We start from the raw sequence: 17,202 nt of genomic DNA, 5'->3' as shown, positions 1-17,202 counted from the left end.
TGACAGCTCAGTACATGACTCTTAGCCAACTGTTACCGTAAGCCACTTAGCAGCTATTTGACGCCATAAAAAGACTCAAATTTAGAGTAGTGTGAAAACACCAGTCTACATTCTAGAATAACTTCATTTTGAAAAAGCAGCGAAATCCTAAACAATTTATTGTACTGTGTTGTTCACTAATGGTTTCATCCACTCCTCATAAACCTTCAAAGATACAAGTCCTTTAACATGAATAAACAGAACATCTGTTCATAATGTACTGCAAATATTCACCAGAGCATCTTTATGGAAGAAACATATGAGAATTGACACTTGGATACAAATGAAAAGAACTCTAAAAATAGATACAGGAATTGTATTTAGCTAGATCTTAGGCACCTCTAGAACACAGGGCAGTTGCATTTTTTCAAGTTTCAAGTGTATTTGTGAAATTGAGTATACTGATGCCTTTAGAAGTGAGAGGTTGGCCATATTACCAATTTTATTGTTTCATTTTATATAACCAGTGTTACAATTTTTAAATACTAAAATAAAAATAGTTTACTCATGGTTTTCCCGCTGACTGTAATTGAACATTTCTTGCACGTCTGCATTTTCTTAAACTAATTGAAGACTTTGAAAGTGTACATATTTAATAATAATTATTAATAAAATATTAAACAGCATTGTCCCATAATACTGTCATAAATGCTGAAATGAACTGCCTAAGTGAATTGAGCCAGGAGAAAAATGTTTGTATGTGGTGAGAATACTTTGGAATGTAATTCTTTCCTTGATTTGAACACTTCCATTCACTACAGGAAAGCTCTTCCTTTCAGGAATTCTTGATGAATTCCTAAGTTTTTCTTGTGAAACTTAACAGTGAGTTGGTTCATTAAAAAACAATAGTAGTAATAGTTACCTTGCTGTGGAAAGATCTTGAATTGAAGAATTCATATTTACTTTAAATGCCTGACATTTAATTAAACTTTTTAAGGTTGTTTTTTTTTTTTCAGAGGAAATTTCTAATTATTTCTAAGAAATTTTCCATTACCAGCTTAAAACTCCTACACAAAAATGTATCATGAAATAACACATTCATTTATGCTTGTTGTTAAGGTAACAGTTTTATCAGAATAGCAGAAATAAAATTCTTAGTTTGTTAAGCTAAGATAAACAGAAATTCTGCTAAAACACTAATTATCTTGCATTATTATGGGATTTAATACATTCCAAAAATAGAAAAAAATACACAGACGTTACTCTCGTCTTGTAATATAGCATAGCTGTCCTTTAAAGAATATACTGGTAGACAAATATTTGCAAATTCAGTAAGTATGTTTACAAGGTAGAGTCTTCCAACCTGAGCTGTCAGTTAACACATACTCAAGATTCCTGTTAACAGGGACAAACACCTTTGAACAGTGATAACTGATTTCTGCTTCCCTCTCTCTCTCCCTCCCTCCTTCTCTCCCTTTATTCCATCCATCCATCCTTTCATCCATCCCTATCTTATTTCTCTCTGACTATTAACTCTCAGTTCCTAACATCAGTCATTTTTATATCAACCTGTTCTGGTGGCTGAAACAGATTATGTATGGAATAAGCATGAATGGTACTCAGGTCAAAATGTGTGAAAATTTCAAAGGTTTTAATAACACAGTGGAAAAAGTATCTTTAGTTGGTGTTAGCATTAGCTGAGGAGTGAAAATGTATGCACTAATTTGCACAGCAATTGCAGCACAGCCTCTCCTGCCAGCACCAGGCTGCACGTGGTTACAGCATAGCATAAACCTTACAGAGCAAACAGTGCAGAAACCTCAAGACTGGTAAACTGTTTTTCTGTGGGTTTTGCTAAGTAGTACAGAGAGAGAGAAGCTTACGAGAGCAATATAATCCTGGTCCACTATTTATTAAACGGGGAGGTTGTGATACCTTTAAATGACATTGAATCTTTCAGATGACTGATTTAAAAAGTTATCATTCTAATAGCTGGTAAAACTTGCAGGAAATCAAAATAAATAATAAGAAATACTGGGAGTTATTAGAATTTGTCCATTTTATTCCTATTAAAGATCTAGCTAAAAGGAACTCTTCTGTATTTTGGCTTCTTATTCTGAACATTTGAATAGGTGATGGCTTTGAAGATGCCATCTCAAGTATTGCACAGTTAGCATAAACAATTTAAAAATATTCTGCTCCTGTAACAGATCTTGAAATGCCTCATTTAATGGCGTATGGTGTTTAGAGCCAAACTATTCAAAAAAACCTGCAAGCCTGTATATTTTCATTATTTGGTAATGTAAAATCTGTCTTTTACTGTTTTAATAATGACTGAAAAATAGCTTGCAGAAAATAATATGACCTTGGAATTTGCTTCAGACTGCACCTCCAAAGATGGCCCTTGAGGGTGGAAGGGGTAAAGCTCAAATTACTGGCTTGGCAAGAGTTGAATTTACAGGCAAATGTTGCCAAGTAACTTTTTATTGCACCTACTTTTCTGAAATATTGTATATATTTTGGATACATCGGTAACAATTTTCTTCTAACTTCTAAAATATTTTTTGCCTTTCTAAATGTGGGGTCTGGAGATTTTGTTTGGGAATCTTTTAGGCCCTGAGAGTACTTGCTTGTCCTGATATCGGGTTGTCACAGTTATGTAGTTTAGTATTCTTTTGATTGTTTTCAGCAAATATTACCCCCCAATCAATGTTCTAATCATTCACTTGATGATTTTATTATAGCTGTGCATATGGAATGTCATTTTTAAAGACTAGTGATCTAATGTTTTATTCAGCCTACCCCAGGAAATCTGATGTAAAACTGTATTAAGGTAACGTGGATACCACTGCACATGGCATTTACTGACTTCTGAGTCAACGTTCTGAAACTGTCCGTAGACTTGTATATATGGTAGCTGGATTTTTTTTTCCTGTTTAAACATTCCTAATAGGAGTTTATTACTTTTCAGAAGCTTGAGAGCAGTACAGAACACATTCAGTTCTCGTATTTAGTTCCATCCCCATTTCAGTTATGGACCCTATTGCTATAATTAACTTTGTATTCCGTATACCTTGGGAGTGTTCTGTTTTCTTCTCCTTTCTAGCACATTCCCCAAGGTAACACAAAATAATAACATGCCATATGGCAAATGGAATCAGTTGAAATACCAGACAGTGTCTTCTATCATGTACATTTTACAATATGACATTCCCGAGTTTGTAACTGATGCATATTGCATCACCTAAAAACTCCAACTGTGTGAAGCTGCTTCTCCCATTACCGGCATCCTTGCCGATACTCTGAACCTTTTAATTTTTTTTAACAAAAGTGCAGCAGCTGCCATTTTCTGGGAATCAACAGCTTACAAAGGAAGTGGCAGAATGTCTTAATGTGTGGTAATCTTATCAACCTGCAAAAAGTGCAGTATTTTAGCATCAACAAAATATTTGCAAAATCATGAAGCGTGCCATATGTGATTGCTGTGATGCAACAGTAATAATGTAGAGTTCCTGAGGATCACAGGATGTGTTATTTAGGTAGCACTGTTGCACTTTTAAACAGTGCTGTCCGAAGGCATTAGGTGTAGTTCTACGGAAGTGAAACATAAGCATTGTCATAGGCATTGTAGGTAGGCTAAAGCAATTCTCCCAAAGGGCCAAACTCAACAAGGACTTGTATTTAGTGGATGTACTCAACACGTGTGATAAGCTGATGTCACTTGGGAATGTGAAGCCCTGTAAGTAAACCATGTATTAATAGCTGACGTGTTGGTTCATCTCTCATTGGCTTTAGTTTTGTAAGCAGGAGGGAGAGGTGCAGATAAAATAGATAGGCAAATGATGGATATGTAGTGCTTAGTTGTGAGTATACCATTTCATCTTACATTTGTGGCAAATGTAATTTCAGTTCATTCTGGAAATAAGCTATATTGAAAAAGTTAAGAGAGCATTTCTGTCACAAGCAGCTGAGAGGCCTTGTGTAGCTACGGTTCCCGTAGTTTCCTTCCTGCCTTGTTGTAAAGACAATGTACTTTCTCCATCACATTTATTTCTACCACTGTGTCATGACAAGTGGCAAAGCAACTTTTCCCCACAGTAAGGGGAATAGAAGAGCAAAGGATGAATTGTTGTTCACTGTTTGTGCAGCTTTGCTCCTTGGTAAATATATTTTTACTTTCCTTCAGTCATGCTTGAGAACTAAGCAAAAGCTCTAAATGAACACTTTCTGTGCCATCAGTGTAAGAAGGTAGAGATAGTTTGGAATGTGGTTGCTTTGTTTCAGTGTCTTATGTAATGCCCAAAAAAATCTGTACTAGGATAGCGTAAGTTAAGGTTTTAGAACTTGGAGCTGCGTGGTTGAGAAACAATTATGACACACAGCACAACTCTCTTTTTTGTACAAATATTACTTGTTTGTCTTTCTGTATCAAATTGTAACATGTTTTATTTAAACAAAGTAAAATGGAATATGGTAAAAGGATTTTATTAAAAAATGTCAAATACCAGGATAGTAAGTATTTGCATGGAGTGTAATGGCAATTTGTCTCAAAAAGGAAATTAATTGTTTGAGTGGGTGTAAGAAGGGTATGCGTGTGTATTTATACATATATCCATGGATACATATAGCAGTAACTCTCAGAAATACTAGAAAGGAAAATAAGCAAAAACTATTTCAAGTAATTTGTACAATTTATACTTTATAGAGAATCACCTGAGTTCCTTACCTGAATTTTCACAAACTGCTCTGTCTTTTCATCCTTAATTTCTCTTTCTTGCTTATCTGCATCTTATCCACTGCCATTCTCAATGGATTGCTTGTCTCCTTGTCACATATTAAACCAGTGCAGACTGCATATTGAGAAACCTGCATTGACAAATATCCATGAGTTACGTACTGGTAAATGAAAGACTTATTTTTACTGCTCTTCTGTTTTCCGTAAAAACAGAGATAAAGCAAAGAGAAACTTGGGTCACGTTCTGAAGTAATAATGTTTGTACATGTGAATACTGCCAAATTTCTGCATTGCTTGTAACTTAAATTCATGCACAGAATCTGTTAATGTTTCTTTTTTTTTTTTTTTTTGAAAACGTGGCAACAAGAATGCATAGATATATTATAAATATCTGGCAAGTTGTTCTTTGGAAGTACAAGAAACACCTTCAGAGCATTTATGTGTTTACTTTTAAGCCTACTCTGGAAGTTTAAAACAAGGTGTCTTATCCAAGGCACCTCTTAATTCTGGTCACAATTGCAGGAATTATTCTTACTCTGTTTACTTTCTTTTACCATTATTTTCTTTTTTTCCTAGAACTTATTTCCTGACTTTTCCCTAATTCCTAACAATTGCTCCATCTTTTATATCTCTTTTCCCCGTCTTTGTTTCTGAATGGACAATCAGACCATCAAGAGTTTATAAATAAAGATTGCATTGTTCTATTTTATGAACTTTGCTATTCCCAGCATTCACCAATTTCTAATCCTCTGAATTCCTTAATTAAATCCAAGATAGTTATAAACACCATTATGGGGAATTTGATCACAAATACTTGAAATGACATTTTTGTCATAAAAATACCAAAAATAATTAACTCCCCTGGGATGTTTAATAAAAACTGAAATGTGAGCATATACAAGGGTGCCACAGAATTTTAATTGAATTTAAGTGCAGACTCTTAGGACGTATCTTGTAAAATGAAAAGCTTATCTTTAAAATAATTTCTATATTCACAGGGAACCTATTTGCTTGAAAAGGACAACAGATGTTGTCTACACAAAGACAGAAAGTACAGAAATACCTAAGATAGCTTCCTTTAAATGATAAAAATAGTTGTCATTCCATCTGAAAGACTGCATGAGACTCTGTGTAAGCCTGCCTGCCAGAGGGCGTGGACTGGCAGCCTTCTGAGGCTTGAAGACACAGAGATAAAGTGGGCAGAGCCCAGCATCAAAGATGACCTTAGATAGGTTGATAAGAGCAATTTGGTCCCACAATTCCCACTGTTATTACAAAAAGGCTTTACATGTAACAAACATCAACATCAGAATTCTCTTTTGCTATGTAATCATTAGCATAATGATTAAAGATCATTCGTATCATTTATTGCAGAGTTCTGTGATTAATCACATCCTAACTTTAAGATGTTTAGCATACATTTTCACAGAGCACAACAAATTTTATTAAGGTGCCCTGCTTTTCACAGAGAAGATATTAAATGCTGATTGTTTGTTATTTGCCAGGAAATACCTGCAATACACAAAATACAATGTTTTCTGTGATTTTTTTTTTTGCAGGAACCATCTGTCATGTCTCCACTTTCACTGTACTGAGGAAGGCAGATGCTGAAGGTAAGCAGCACATTTACTTTTGACAATGGCTAGAGCCTCTAGCCATTACATTTACCTAGCTTTAGAGCAAACATGCTGGAGAAGTGGCTACCTATTGTGATTCTAGTGCACTGGGACCAACTATGACTACTTGTGATAGCAAATCTCCTAAAGTCCTGAGGAAATTTGTTTTATAGATCTTGTCAGGAGAGCATATACAAACACAGTTCCAGCTGGGAACTGGAACAAAGAAGTGAAACTTCAGGCTAGAAAAGTATCAGGATAAGTTCAAGTATGAATTTGCCCCTTCTCCTTCCTTTATTCCAGTAGAAAATTATACTGAAAACTGTTTTTCTCTAATGATTATAGAAGACTGAAATTATGCACAGCAGGTAGAAACATCCGGCACAGTTTTCAAAAGATATTGCATATTCATGCATTTTCCAGTGCTAACAGCTAACTACTGCAAGAGCAAAGGCTGTAAGCTCTGCTGCTTTTCATTCTCTGCCCATTTTACTTTTTAAAATTCTGGCATCAAATTCTGGGGGCTGTATACTCTACTCTCTGTTATTCTTACCATCGCTCTTAGGATGAAGAAAAATATTTAACATGCCAAATCATTTTGACTTTGAATCAGATTGCAACAAATTGGTACACAATTTTTGAGAAAGTGAAAAGGGATATTTCTTCACTAAAACACATGAATCCCTTGTTATAATCTTTCATATTGCACGAAGAGAGGGCTGTGCAATATGAATGTACCTAGCGCATATTTCAGGAGCAAAATATAAACACTGGCAGCAAAGGGCACTTTATGCAAATATGTTTTCTGAATGATGGCTTTGCCTCCCTGATGATTCTGGCAAGACATAATAATTTGGAAAAATAACTGGAGTGCCCTGCCCTTTGGCTCTTTTCTCCAGGGTGCTTACATCCCCTTATAAATAGAATTATGACAAAACAAAATGTACATTTGGGTGGGAGTTTCTTTGAAAATACAATAAATATATAACTGTGGAAAACAGTAGAGATAAAGCAGATCTATAAAGGACATCTTTTGGAAGAGAAAACAGACCATCGTGCCTAACTTTATATTGCACTCATTTTCCTTTTACAGCCCACCTGTCATTCTTGTTATCTTTGCCTAGAAAAGAATTTACAGTCTTAGAATTTAAGTCTCTGCTTCAATTGGTTTCCATGGTAACTTGGTTCTGTTTTAAAACCTCTATATAAAATTGAATTGGTTAAAATGTTAATGCTGGAATGGCTGCCTATACCTCAATTACACCTTTTTCACTATTCAACAACATTCAGTTAGGGGTGTCCCTCCATCTGCTCTAGTTTCTTTACCTCCTACAACACTGTCTCACTAAGCAAATCAATCAGTTCTTATTGCACGCACAGAATTTGAGTACTGACCAGTGGTAACATATTGCATCCTGTGAAGTACAGAATAAGGCATGTTAAGTTCTGGCGACTTGAGCTCACTAGGAAAGGGTCCTTGTGAGTACAGTAACCACACTAGGGCTGAAAGCCCCAAGGACAGTACTATCTCTTAAAAGATAGCAGAAGAACCAGAAGAAGTACAGGATCTCCCTTCTAGAAAATGCTATTCATTAAGGTAGAAGAATTTCCCCTTCAGTCCAGATCAAGGCGAAATAAAAGGTTAGAAAAGCAAATGAGAGTTTTAATTGGTTTTAAGAATCCTATGATGATTTTCTATCACTGCGGTTATGAATATTTTATCCAGCCTTTTGTTATTCTGTATCTTAGATTCAAGCTTTTCTCATGCACTCGTAGTTTCTGATTCTCTGGACTAGTTTGACTTTGTGATGATAATTCTGGTTACTGGTCTCAAATCTCAGCTAGGAAAAAAATCAATATTTTTTATCTAACTTAAATACTTCAGGGATAATACAAGTTACAGTTGTAAGGAAATCTTTAAAGAATTTCTAACATGGAGATGATACAGCTCTTCAACAATTATTCTGAAAACTTAATGATTTCATAAAGGATGATGCCTTACCTGTATAATTAAAAGTTCTTAAAATTCTATACTAGATTTGCTTTTCTGAGTTGTATTGGGTACCTACCTATTTGTATAGAAAATTTTTGTTCCATAGAGGCACAAATAGAATTAATGAAAAATACTTTTTCACTGCGTATGTGCCATGCAGACATGCCAAAAGCTACTGAATGTGTGTACACACCTGTTCATTTACAGCTGAGATTGTCTAAACACTTGGTAAAGATCTCAGGTTTTGCTATGTGACAAAAAGGTTATTTTCCTGTGATAAGTGATTGTCCAGCTGGTCCTATTACATGTCTTAAATACAAATTCATGTACAAAACAAATTCATGTTTGCAGTGTTTTGTAATCCGGCTAGTATCAGAGTTTGCACTTAACTACACACTATTGCTCAGTGTCTCTCGTGTCTTTACCTCCTTTCTCAATAGCATTACTATGCAAATTATATGCATGCTATATCTTTTATATGGGTTTACTTTTGTATTGACTAGATTTTGATTGTCAAATACTTGTTCATCTAGATAATAGAAACACCTTGAAATTCAATGACAATTCTAGACGAGAAAGTCAATGTTTTTGTCCTATGCCAAACAATGTAAGTTTTCTGGAAACTGGATTTAGGCTCTACCTAAAATTCCTACCAAAATAACTTGAAAAAACAAACATTTTTTCCACCTCTTTGTAGCACATTTTTAACAGGTAGCCTCATTTACTCCACATGTTCTAACACTGTCCTATAGACGTTAATTTCTGAGAACGGGGCATTGTCGAATTAGGGTATCATAAATTCACTGCATTCCTCTCACCAATCTTGGCATTAGGATCTTTACAGTACTCCCACATGTCAGTAAAGTATGACCTTCTCTCACAGATTTGTGTGGACAATGCTTAAGTGAACTGTGCTTTTCGAACGGGCATTTTTACGTTCACAGTGTGATTTTTTTCAGTAGCTGACACGCAACCAACATGTCTCCAGTTTCCGTATGAAATAATAACTAACATCTGATGCTTAATCGAATGAAAAAATAAATAGAAGTTCCTTATTTTTTTATTCTTTCAGCCTTTTCAAATTCAGTTGAAAAATTAAATATGCTTACACTTTCCACATTGTTTTCTTTTAATTTCTATTCACAATCCTTATTATGAAAAGTGGACTGATCCTGATACCATTGTATCATTAATAATTTCATTCTGATGCTAATTGTTGCCACATAATACAATGGTTTGATGTAAAACTGATTATGCTATGTATTTTGCATGTTGAGATAGGAAATTACTTGTCAGGAATGGTCTTTAATATGGTTTTCATTGTATTCAACTAACCTGCTAATTACTGTGTGTTGCAACAGGCAACATTTTCTTTTGCCCTGAATATTGTTCACATGTACAGCAGAGTAATTGTTAGCTGCAAAATCATCACAAATATATCGTTTGAAGTTTCTGTCTTTTTAGGTAGTTTATGAAATACTGCTCAGTTACAAGGTGGGAGGTTATTTATTAATCTTTGACTCATTATTTTGGCTTATTCTTTGTTTAAAACGTTTTTATTTCTTTTTATTTTGAAATGTCTTCTATCATCTTACATTAATTATTACTGTGCATTTGAGAAATATCAGTATCAATTACTAATTTTTTTGTATGTATTCTCAGAACACCTCAAACTGCAAAAAAAACCTAGTTCTTTTGGTCCAGCATCAAGGTATTATGCAGGCAGCATTGGATTAGGCAGCCTTTGCCTATATTGCACAGTTTAGCTGACTTTAGAAATGGTAGTTTGTCTATACATACACGCCCTACGATTTTACTGCATCATTAAATAGAAATTTTGAAAAGATAAAGTTTATTTCCTTATGGTCCAAATCCTTATTTAATAGGAAAGAGAGAACTATGTTCTGTTAAGCTCTTTTTTGAAATTCAAATTATGTTTATACCTTAGGGAAAAGACTAACTAGAGGCTAACATGGCTTGCACGAGCTTCGGATGATTAACCTAGTTTATACTGCTTTCACCACACTGCATTGGTTAATCACTGCCTTTTAACAGTGTCTTTAACAATTAGGAAAACAGCCTTTATCTGTTTTCTATATTTAGAAGAACTTACGCAAACTAATCCTATTTTTTGTTTGTTTTCCATTATACTTGCCATATGGATTGTGTACAGTAGAATTAATGTCAGAAAAAAATTAATCTCAATCCTTGAGTAGATTCTAATGAGTTAATTCTTTCCAATCTTTACTCCTCCAGGCCCAGTGTCCATTACTCTTGAATGAGCCACTGTGTTTTTCATTGGCAATGAAAACAGATTGTTAAAATTCAGAGTGGCATTTTCCTACTTAGAATCTGTTGTATCAGTTGCTGTTTTCCAGAAGCATTAGACAACTGATTGGGCAGTCCAATCCAATAAGAAGACATCAATGAATATTCTGTTCAGAATGAAACAGTCAGAGCTACTATATAGAATTGTAGCATATGAGAAAATCCTAAAAGTTTATTAATTTTGATCTTTTAGAGTAACTGTTGATATGTGACTCATCTGACTACTTTAAACTTTGGAAAAGACGGGGAGGTTCCAGCCCTACCTTCATCAAAATCAATAGGGGGTGATTACAGTTGTGTGGAAGTATGACGGATGTGAAGACAGAAGCTAGAGAATTAACTGAATAAATAAAATATACTGCATACACACATATAAAGAAAAAATAAACACTACAACTAAATATATAAAATATATGGCACTTATAATATCCTGGAGTCTGTGTGCAACTGCAAGGCGTAACAAGACATTTTTTCACAAGAGCACATTGACAGTAAAATCAAGTTATTAATTTTGTAGTAGACTATAGATATCATTGTACTCCTTGTGCAGCCATCCTTTGAATGAGTACTTGAAAAAAAAAAGAGCAGAACTATCAAAATGAGTAAGAACTCCATAAACTTCTTATTAGAAGTTACAGATTTGTATATCTGGCACCTGTTTTGCTTACAAATCTGCTTTATTTACACTACATTTAGATGGCTAGTATATTGGTAGAAGATGACAGAAGAAGTAGAAATGTAAAGTGAATAACAAAGACAAGAATATATTTGTGATGGAAAATATTGGCTAATTCTGGAGCTTTCTGCTCCAGAGGATACCACCACATGTAAGAAAAGAACTATCTTGGGAGCATTTAGTAACAAAAAATTCCCACGTGCAGAATACATAAGTAATATTCCTTATTAATATTGCTCCCTCTAATGCAAAGAATTCAGTGCCACCTTTTTAGCATTTCCCTAGGCCATACATTTCAGAAACTTTATATTTAAATAGCTCTTTTCCAGAACTGTAATAACAGAAGATTTCATTAGCAACATTTAGGAGTTTTAAATTATCGCTACAGAAACAGATACATTATAGTGCATAAAGGAGAAGAGAGAATAGTTTTAATAGTTTTACCCCAAAGCACATTCTCCATGTATATCATTCATATGGAGAATGACCATGTAAATCAACTGTTTTTCTTTTTAAAGCTAGATTTATTTCCAAATTATGAAAACGTCGCACAGTATCAGAAAAAAAAATTCTCACCAGCAGAAAACCAAATTGAATACTAAGCATTCACTGTATATTACACACGTAAGCATCTCCATTTAGAAAGATAGATTATTATTTTATTGACAAAGAAATTGTGAAGAGTTCCTGTGAACTTCTGAGCAGTTAAGAGTGGTATTCTAATGTGACATAAAAAATATCTTCTTGTGCAAAAGAAGTGGCTGAACATCACTTGGTGATGGAAAGTAGAGAATAATTTTTCCTGTATTTGCTTCCACAGGGCCTTTGCTTTCTCCCCTTCACTTAAACTGCTCCTTAACTTCCATGAGCTTTTCTTTCTCCATCATGTTTTCTTCCCCTGTCCTTCTGAGGAGGAGGAGTTAGAGAGCAGTGTGGTGATGCTGAGCTGCCCTCTCGTTGATAAACTTGCACAAAAACATAAACAATTTGAACAAACAAAATCATTATTGGTCTGATTCTGACATGTCTGTTTAAATTTCTCAATTCTAAACCATTTTTACTATCTACTACCAAGTGGTAAAGTAGTGAAAATGTGATGTACCATCATTCTTAACATACTGCAAGTGGAAGGAGTAATTGGCACTTAAGCTGTGACTTAAGTTCATTGCTAACCAGCCACTACTGTCCAAAGTAGCATTTTAGACTGAATGCTGAGTCTTCTGTCTGTGGAAAAACATTCCTTTCACTCTAATTAAACTGGATAATGCAATTCATGAACTGTTTCTGGATCACTGCTCTTCTTACTTTAATGGAAATCAATGAAAAATAAGTAGGCTTCCATGGGAGGAAATAAAAGTGTAAACTCAATCTCAGAAAAACAGTCCATGAAGATTTGTCAGAAGTAGAACACATTGCTGACCTCCAGCCTTTCCCTGGCTTGCCTTGGAAATGCTAATGACCAGATGGTACTACTTCATGCCACTTCAAAATAAGCTATCAAATCCTGTCACTAGTGCAAACTCAAATAAGCCAGAGTTCTAAAGTTATCAAATCCTGGCACAGGTGCACAGCCAAACAACCAGAGACTTTCACAACAAAGCGCTGAGGAAAAACCAAAACAAATCTTACAGAAAAGGAGGCTAGAACTGTTATGTCACTACAGGCACAACTAAAAGGGGCTGCAGTTTGCCCAGTGAAGCAAATCCACTGTCTCTAACGATGAGTTGTGACATGCTTTGTGATTTAGCCTTCTATTGCAAACTGGAAGATATAACACTATCTAATGAGAAACCAGAATGCTGCATCAGCTCGCAGTTCTCCTAGCCATTCTCCAGTTTTTTCCCTTTGCCTGTACACAGGGAGCTTTACATGATTTGTGTCACTTCCATTGCCTAAAGCATACTTCCACCCTGTATTAATATGGAGAGGCAACATTTGGGAAGTTGTACATGATACATTGCTACTAGAGAAGACCAAGCAGGATTTTGGACAGTAAAGCAGAAGTTGAGTTGCATTTGCAGTTTTCCTGATGCTCCTGTTCAGACATAAAATTATCTTTTACTTGCTGGCAGGAGGTGTGGAGGACTTTTTCAACTGTTGTCATATGATACAGCAAAGATGGTTTCCATTCTCCAAGAAGATGTAATTTAAAGCAAAATATTAATTGCTTTTGTCATGAACCAAAGTTCCCATACACTAGTAGTTACTGCGTTAAGGTAAATATTTGTTGCCTGAAAACCTGGGACTCTGTTCCAAATCTGTGCAGAAAAAATATCTGTCCAAATTGAAATTTTAAATTTCGACAAGAATACTTCATGAGCAAACTGAATATTTCTACCCCTGTGGCTCACACAAAATATAAGCTTTGTAATAGTTTAGGATGTTTAATGATAATGCTTTAAGTTTACATGGAGCTTTTACAAAAATGTAAACTTGCACCTTTTCTGTAATACATGGGCAGCAAGATGGACACGCTTAACCGTGTCATGGGTAACCTGCAAAAGAACTTGCATTGTTGTAAGGGGCTGGCAGGAAAGAAGACCTCACCCTGTCTTTAGCCACAAAGCCCAGGCAGATGTCTTAAAAAAACTGCTAATTATCAGGTCTCAGATTCTCAGTTCCAAAACGATTACTAACTTTTTCAGTTCCAACAGTTTCTTCAAACTATTTCTCCTCTGTGGCAGGAAAATCACTTTTTCCAGTCTCCTAAGCCTCAACCAAATTAAAATGTTTCAAGATATTAATTCTAAAGGTGTAATCAGTTATTCAATACGTGACGTGAAATGAATTCCACTGAAACATATAGTAACATTTAGAGGACATAACGCATTAACACGAGTATGCCTAAAGGAGATGTCTATGATTCTGTATCTGCCTTAGGTTGCCATCAGTTCATTTGAAATAAGATGCTTCCTGGTGTTTCTCGTGTTTCTCATAGTTTGCGTTTAATAATTTTGTCAGAGTTTAATCTCAATAGCCATTATCTACCATAGCTGTACCACCATTAAATGATCCTTTAAATACTTATAGCAGAAAATGTTTTAATATGACAAGTGCAAGGAAAATTTGTAAAATACAAAAAAAAAAAAAAAGGACATTTGATCATTAGAAATGACTACAGATTCCTTAACAGTGTGTAATTGATTTTCCCAAGATGAAGCGAGGGAATATGTAGTATAATTAAACCTCAGACTCAAAATCAAGTTCCATCAAGTCACTCATTTTCAAGTGGAAAAAAATTAGGCATTTGAATTCTGAAATTAGCTGTTACCTAAAAATTTGACTTTACCCCACTGCAACAGATTCCAGAAGCTCTGCAGTATGTAGATACATGAACTCTTACACATCTCTGCTCTTATATATGTTAACCTCCTTCCAGAAATGACTAGCATCATCTCAAATTCTGTATCTTAATCTGACTCATTAATTTCCAAATAGGTTTTACCTCGTGGAAGCCTATTTCCGACTTCAAAAATACTTAAACTTGTCTTAAGGCATCTCATACCTTTGGTCACATTGTTTCAAAATATGATATTTCATACTATTAAAAGGAAATTAGCATTTAGAGAACATCTTGAGATAATTCAGAATCTCAAAACAAAATAAACATAATGACTTGGAGAACACAAATCGTAACAGGGAACCAGTCATCCTTCTCTAGCAAGGGAAAGATTTGCAAAGGAAAGAGCCCTTTGTGACATTTCAGTTGTGGCACTTAACCGTGTGTCATCTTTGTGTACTGGCACAGAGGTTTTAGACTTTGGAGAACCAGAACCAAATCATATTCTTGCAGAGATCCTGAGCTACATCTAATTGCCTGCACATTTGTACTTCTCTTTTTATTCTGCCTCTACATCTGAACAAAATTTCTATTTCAATACTGTATGCTGTTCCAGTTGTACCCTCTGTCCTTTGTTCCATTAATCTTTAGTGTATTATAGCCCAAGAGGTCATTTCTATCTACAATACTACTGTTTCATTTCAAGAAAGAGACACAGAAAGGTTGTGCTGGCAGCCCGCTTTATTATAGCGATTAGATGTTTCCTTCTTTTACAAAGCACAGATCTGTGGAGTCCACATGGAAAAACAGAAATGAAACACGAAGTCCTGGGATTCACTGTAGCCACATCAGCAGTCAATAGTGATAAAGTAACCCAAATATTAATTGATTCGTTGCAAATACAAAAAAAAACCACACAACAGACTACTCCTTCAAAGCCTAAAATAAAACAGAATGAGAGTGTATAACTAGTTGCTGCTTTGGTCTTGGATTTTTATAAGAAAGCTGTTGTCCAGCTGCCTGAGACTCAGTGTGAAGTATAAATTCGTAGAATCATAGAATCACAAAGTTGGAAAGGACCTACAAAATTATCTAGTCCAGCTGCTCTCCTATCACCATTACTACCCACTAAGCTACTAAACCGTACATTGTAGCATATTACATAGCAATTATCCAATACCATTAAGCTGTGAAGAAAGATACATTATTGGAGATCTTTCACTGACCATTCACGCTAAGTTCTTAAAGCAAGCCATTTTATTTACGATCTTTCACTGTTTTTCTCAATCTACTGTATATCAGAGCAATCATTATGAAGTTCTAATGCACTCATGGTTCAGTGCCATTAATAGCTGTGCAAGAAAGATAAACTGTAGACCTCTGGTTTCTAAAATTCAGTTTTATTTTCAAGTCCCAGAGTATCTTCAGTTTGGTCTGTAAGTCATACTGACAAAAGCTATTTCTTCTCTTTGGAATATCTGTAGCTCATTCCTGTGCTAACTCTGCACATTGAAAACATGAGGCTCTTCTCAAATATTTTCAAATTTGATGCCTAAGGGATTTATGTCATTTTTCTGATTTAGACAAGTACTAAAAAAGCTCAGGTTTTAAGTGTTGATTCTTGGGGATTCTAGTAAGTCCCAGATTTCTCAGAACTTAGTTAATGAAAATATACTACTCATAAAGGTATCTAGCTAGGAATGGGAGGAACGACGACCTCCTACTTCTTTTACTGCTGTACAGTACACTAAAATGAATTCAGGTTAATGCTTGCAAACACAAAATCTTTTGCAAATCAACTTTATTTCCCTCTAACTTAACATCTGAACCAGCAATATTTTTTATCAGCCATTAATTTTGTTTCTATGACATACTGAAAACAGAGATTCCATTTAACCATTAACAAAGTTTTTTGTGAACAAAAACCAAATGCTACAACTATTATCACAAAATGTAGTGTTAAGAAAATGAAAGGGAAAAAGTGGAAAGTGTTTCAGATAAGGTTCTAAATTGAAATTACTCCTCATTGTATGAATATTCATATATAAATAATGAGTACTCATACAGCGCTTTGCAGGACTTCAAAAATATTTTGTGCTTTCTTGTAAGTAAGCAATAATTCAAAGAAAACCGTCTGATTTGTTGTAGCTTTGTTCCCAACAGTCAAATATTTTGTTTTATTGTGCACATTTTTTTGAATGAGGACTTCTAGGGATGACACTTTTTGAAATACTATATACATATGCCATTTTAAAGCGCTGCTTTCTGTGGTTTTATGTATCCTATAAGACAAATATACTTTGTCAATTATGCTATTTGTCTCACAGAAATACCACAGAACTGTCTTTCATTTTGGGGTGTTATTAACAAGTATCCTTGATCAAATGTGGAATGGTATTTAGCACATTCCCTCCCACATTAACATGAATTAAAATCAGATGGGATTATTTCATCAACAGCAAACCTCCATCGCTTCCTAAAAAGTCTCTTTGTCACAGTACATTCATAATAAGTCTACACATCTTAACTTGAAAATACAGTAATGTGCATCACAGGATATCAGTACCATCAAATATTTACTGGAAAGAGAACTAT

At 34.8% G+C, this 17,202-nt stretch overlaps 1 protein-coding gene across 4 annotated transcripts in view; it reads right to left on the bottom strand.

Annotated features, from left to right (window-relative positions):
* B3GALT1 (beta-1,3-galactosyltransferase 1) overlaps positions 1-17,202 on the bottom strand; it is a 179,714-nt gene that overhangs the window by 97,997 nt on the left and 64,515 nt on the right. For all 4 annotated transcript variants that reach the window (XM_052675001.1, XM_052675000.1, XM_052675003.1 and 1 more), the window contains one exon: positions 4,706-4,845. The gene's annotated coding sequence lies outside the window, so the exon portion shown is untranslated. The remainder of the gene's footprint in view (positions 1-4,705; positions 4,846-17,202) is intronic.

This window comes from Tympanuchus pallidicinctus, unplaced genomic scaffold (assembly GCF_026119805.1).
Source record: "Tympanuchus pallidicinctus isolate F22 unplaced genomic scaffold, pur_lepc_1.0 scaffold15, whole genome shotgun sequence".
Taxonomy (NCBI): Eukaryota; Metazoa; Chordata; class Aves; order Galliformes; family Phasianidae; genus Tympanuchus; species Tympanuchus pallidicinctus.
The sequence above is the reverse complement of the archived record's forward strand: the minus strand, read 5'-3'. Positions and strand labels throughout refer to the sequence as shown.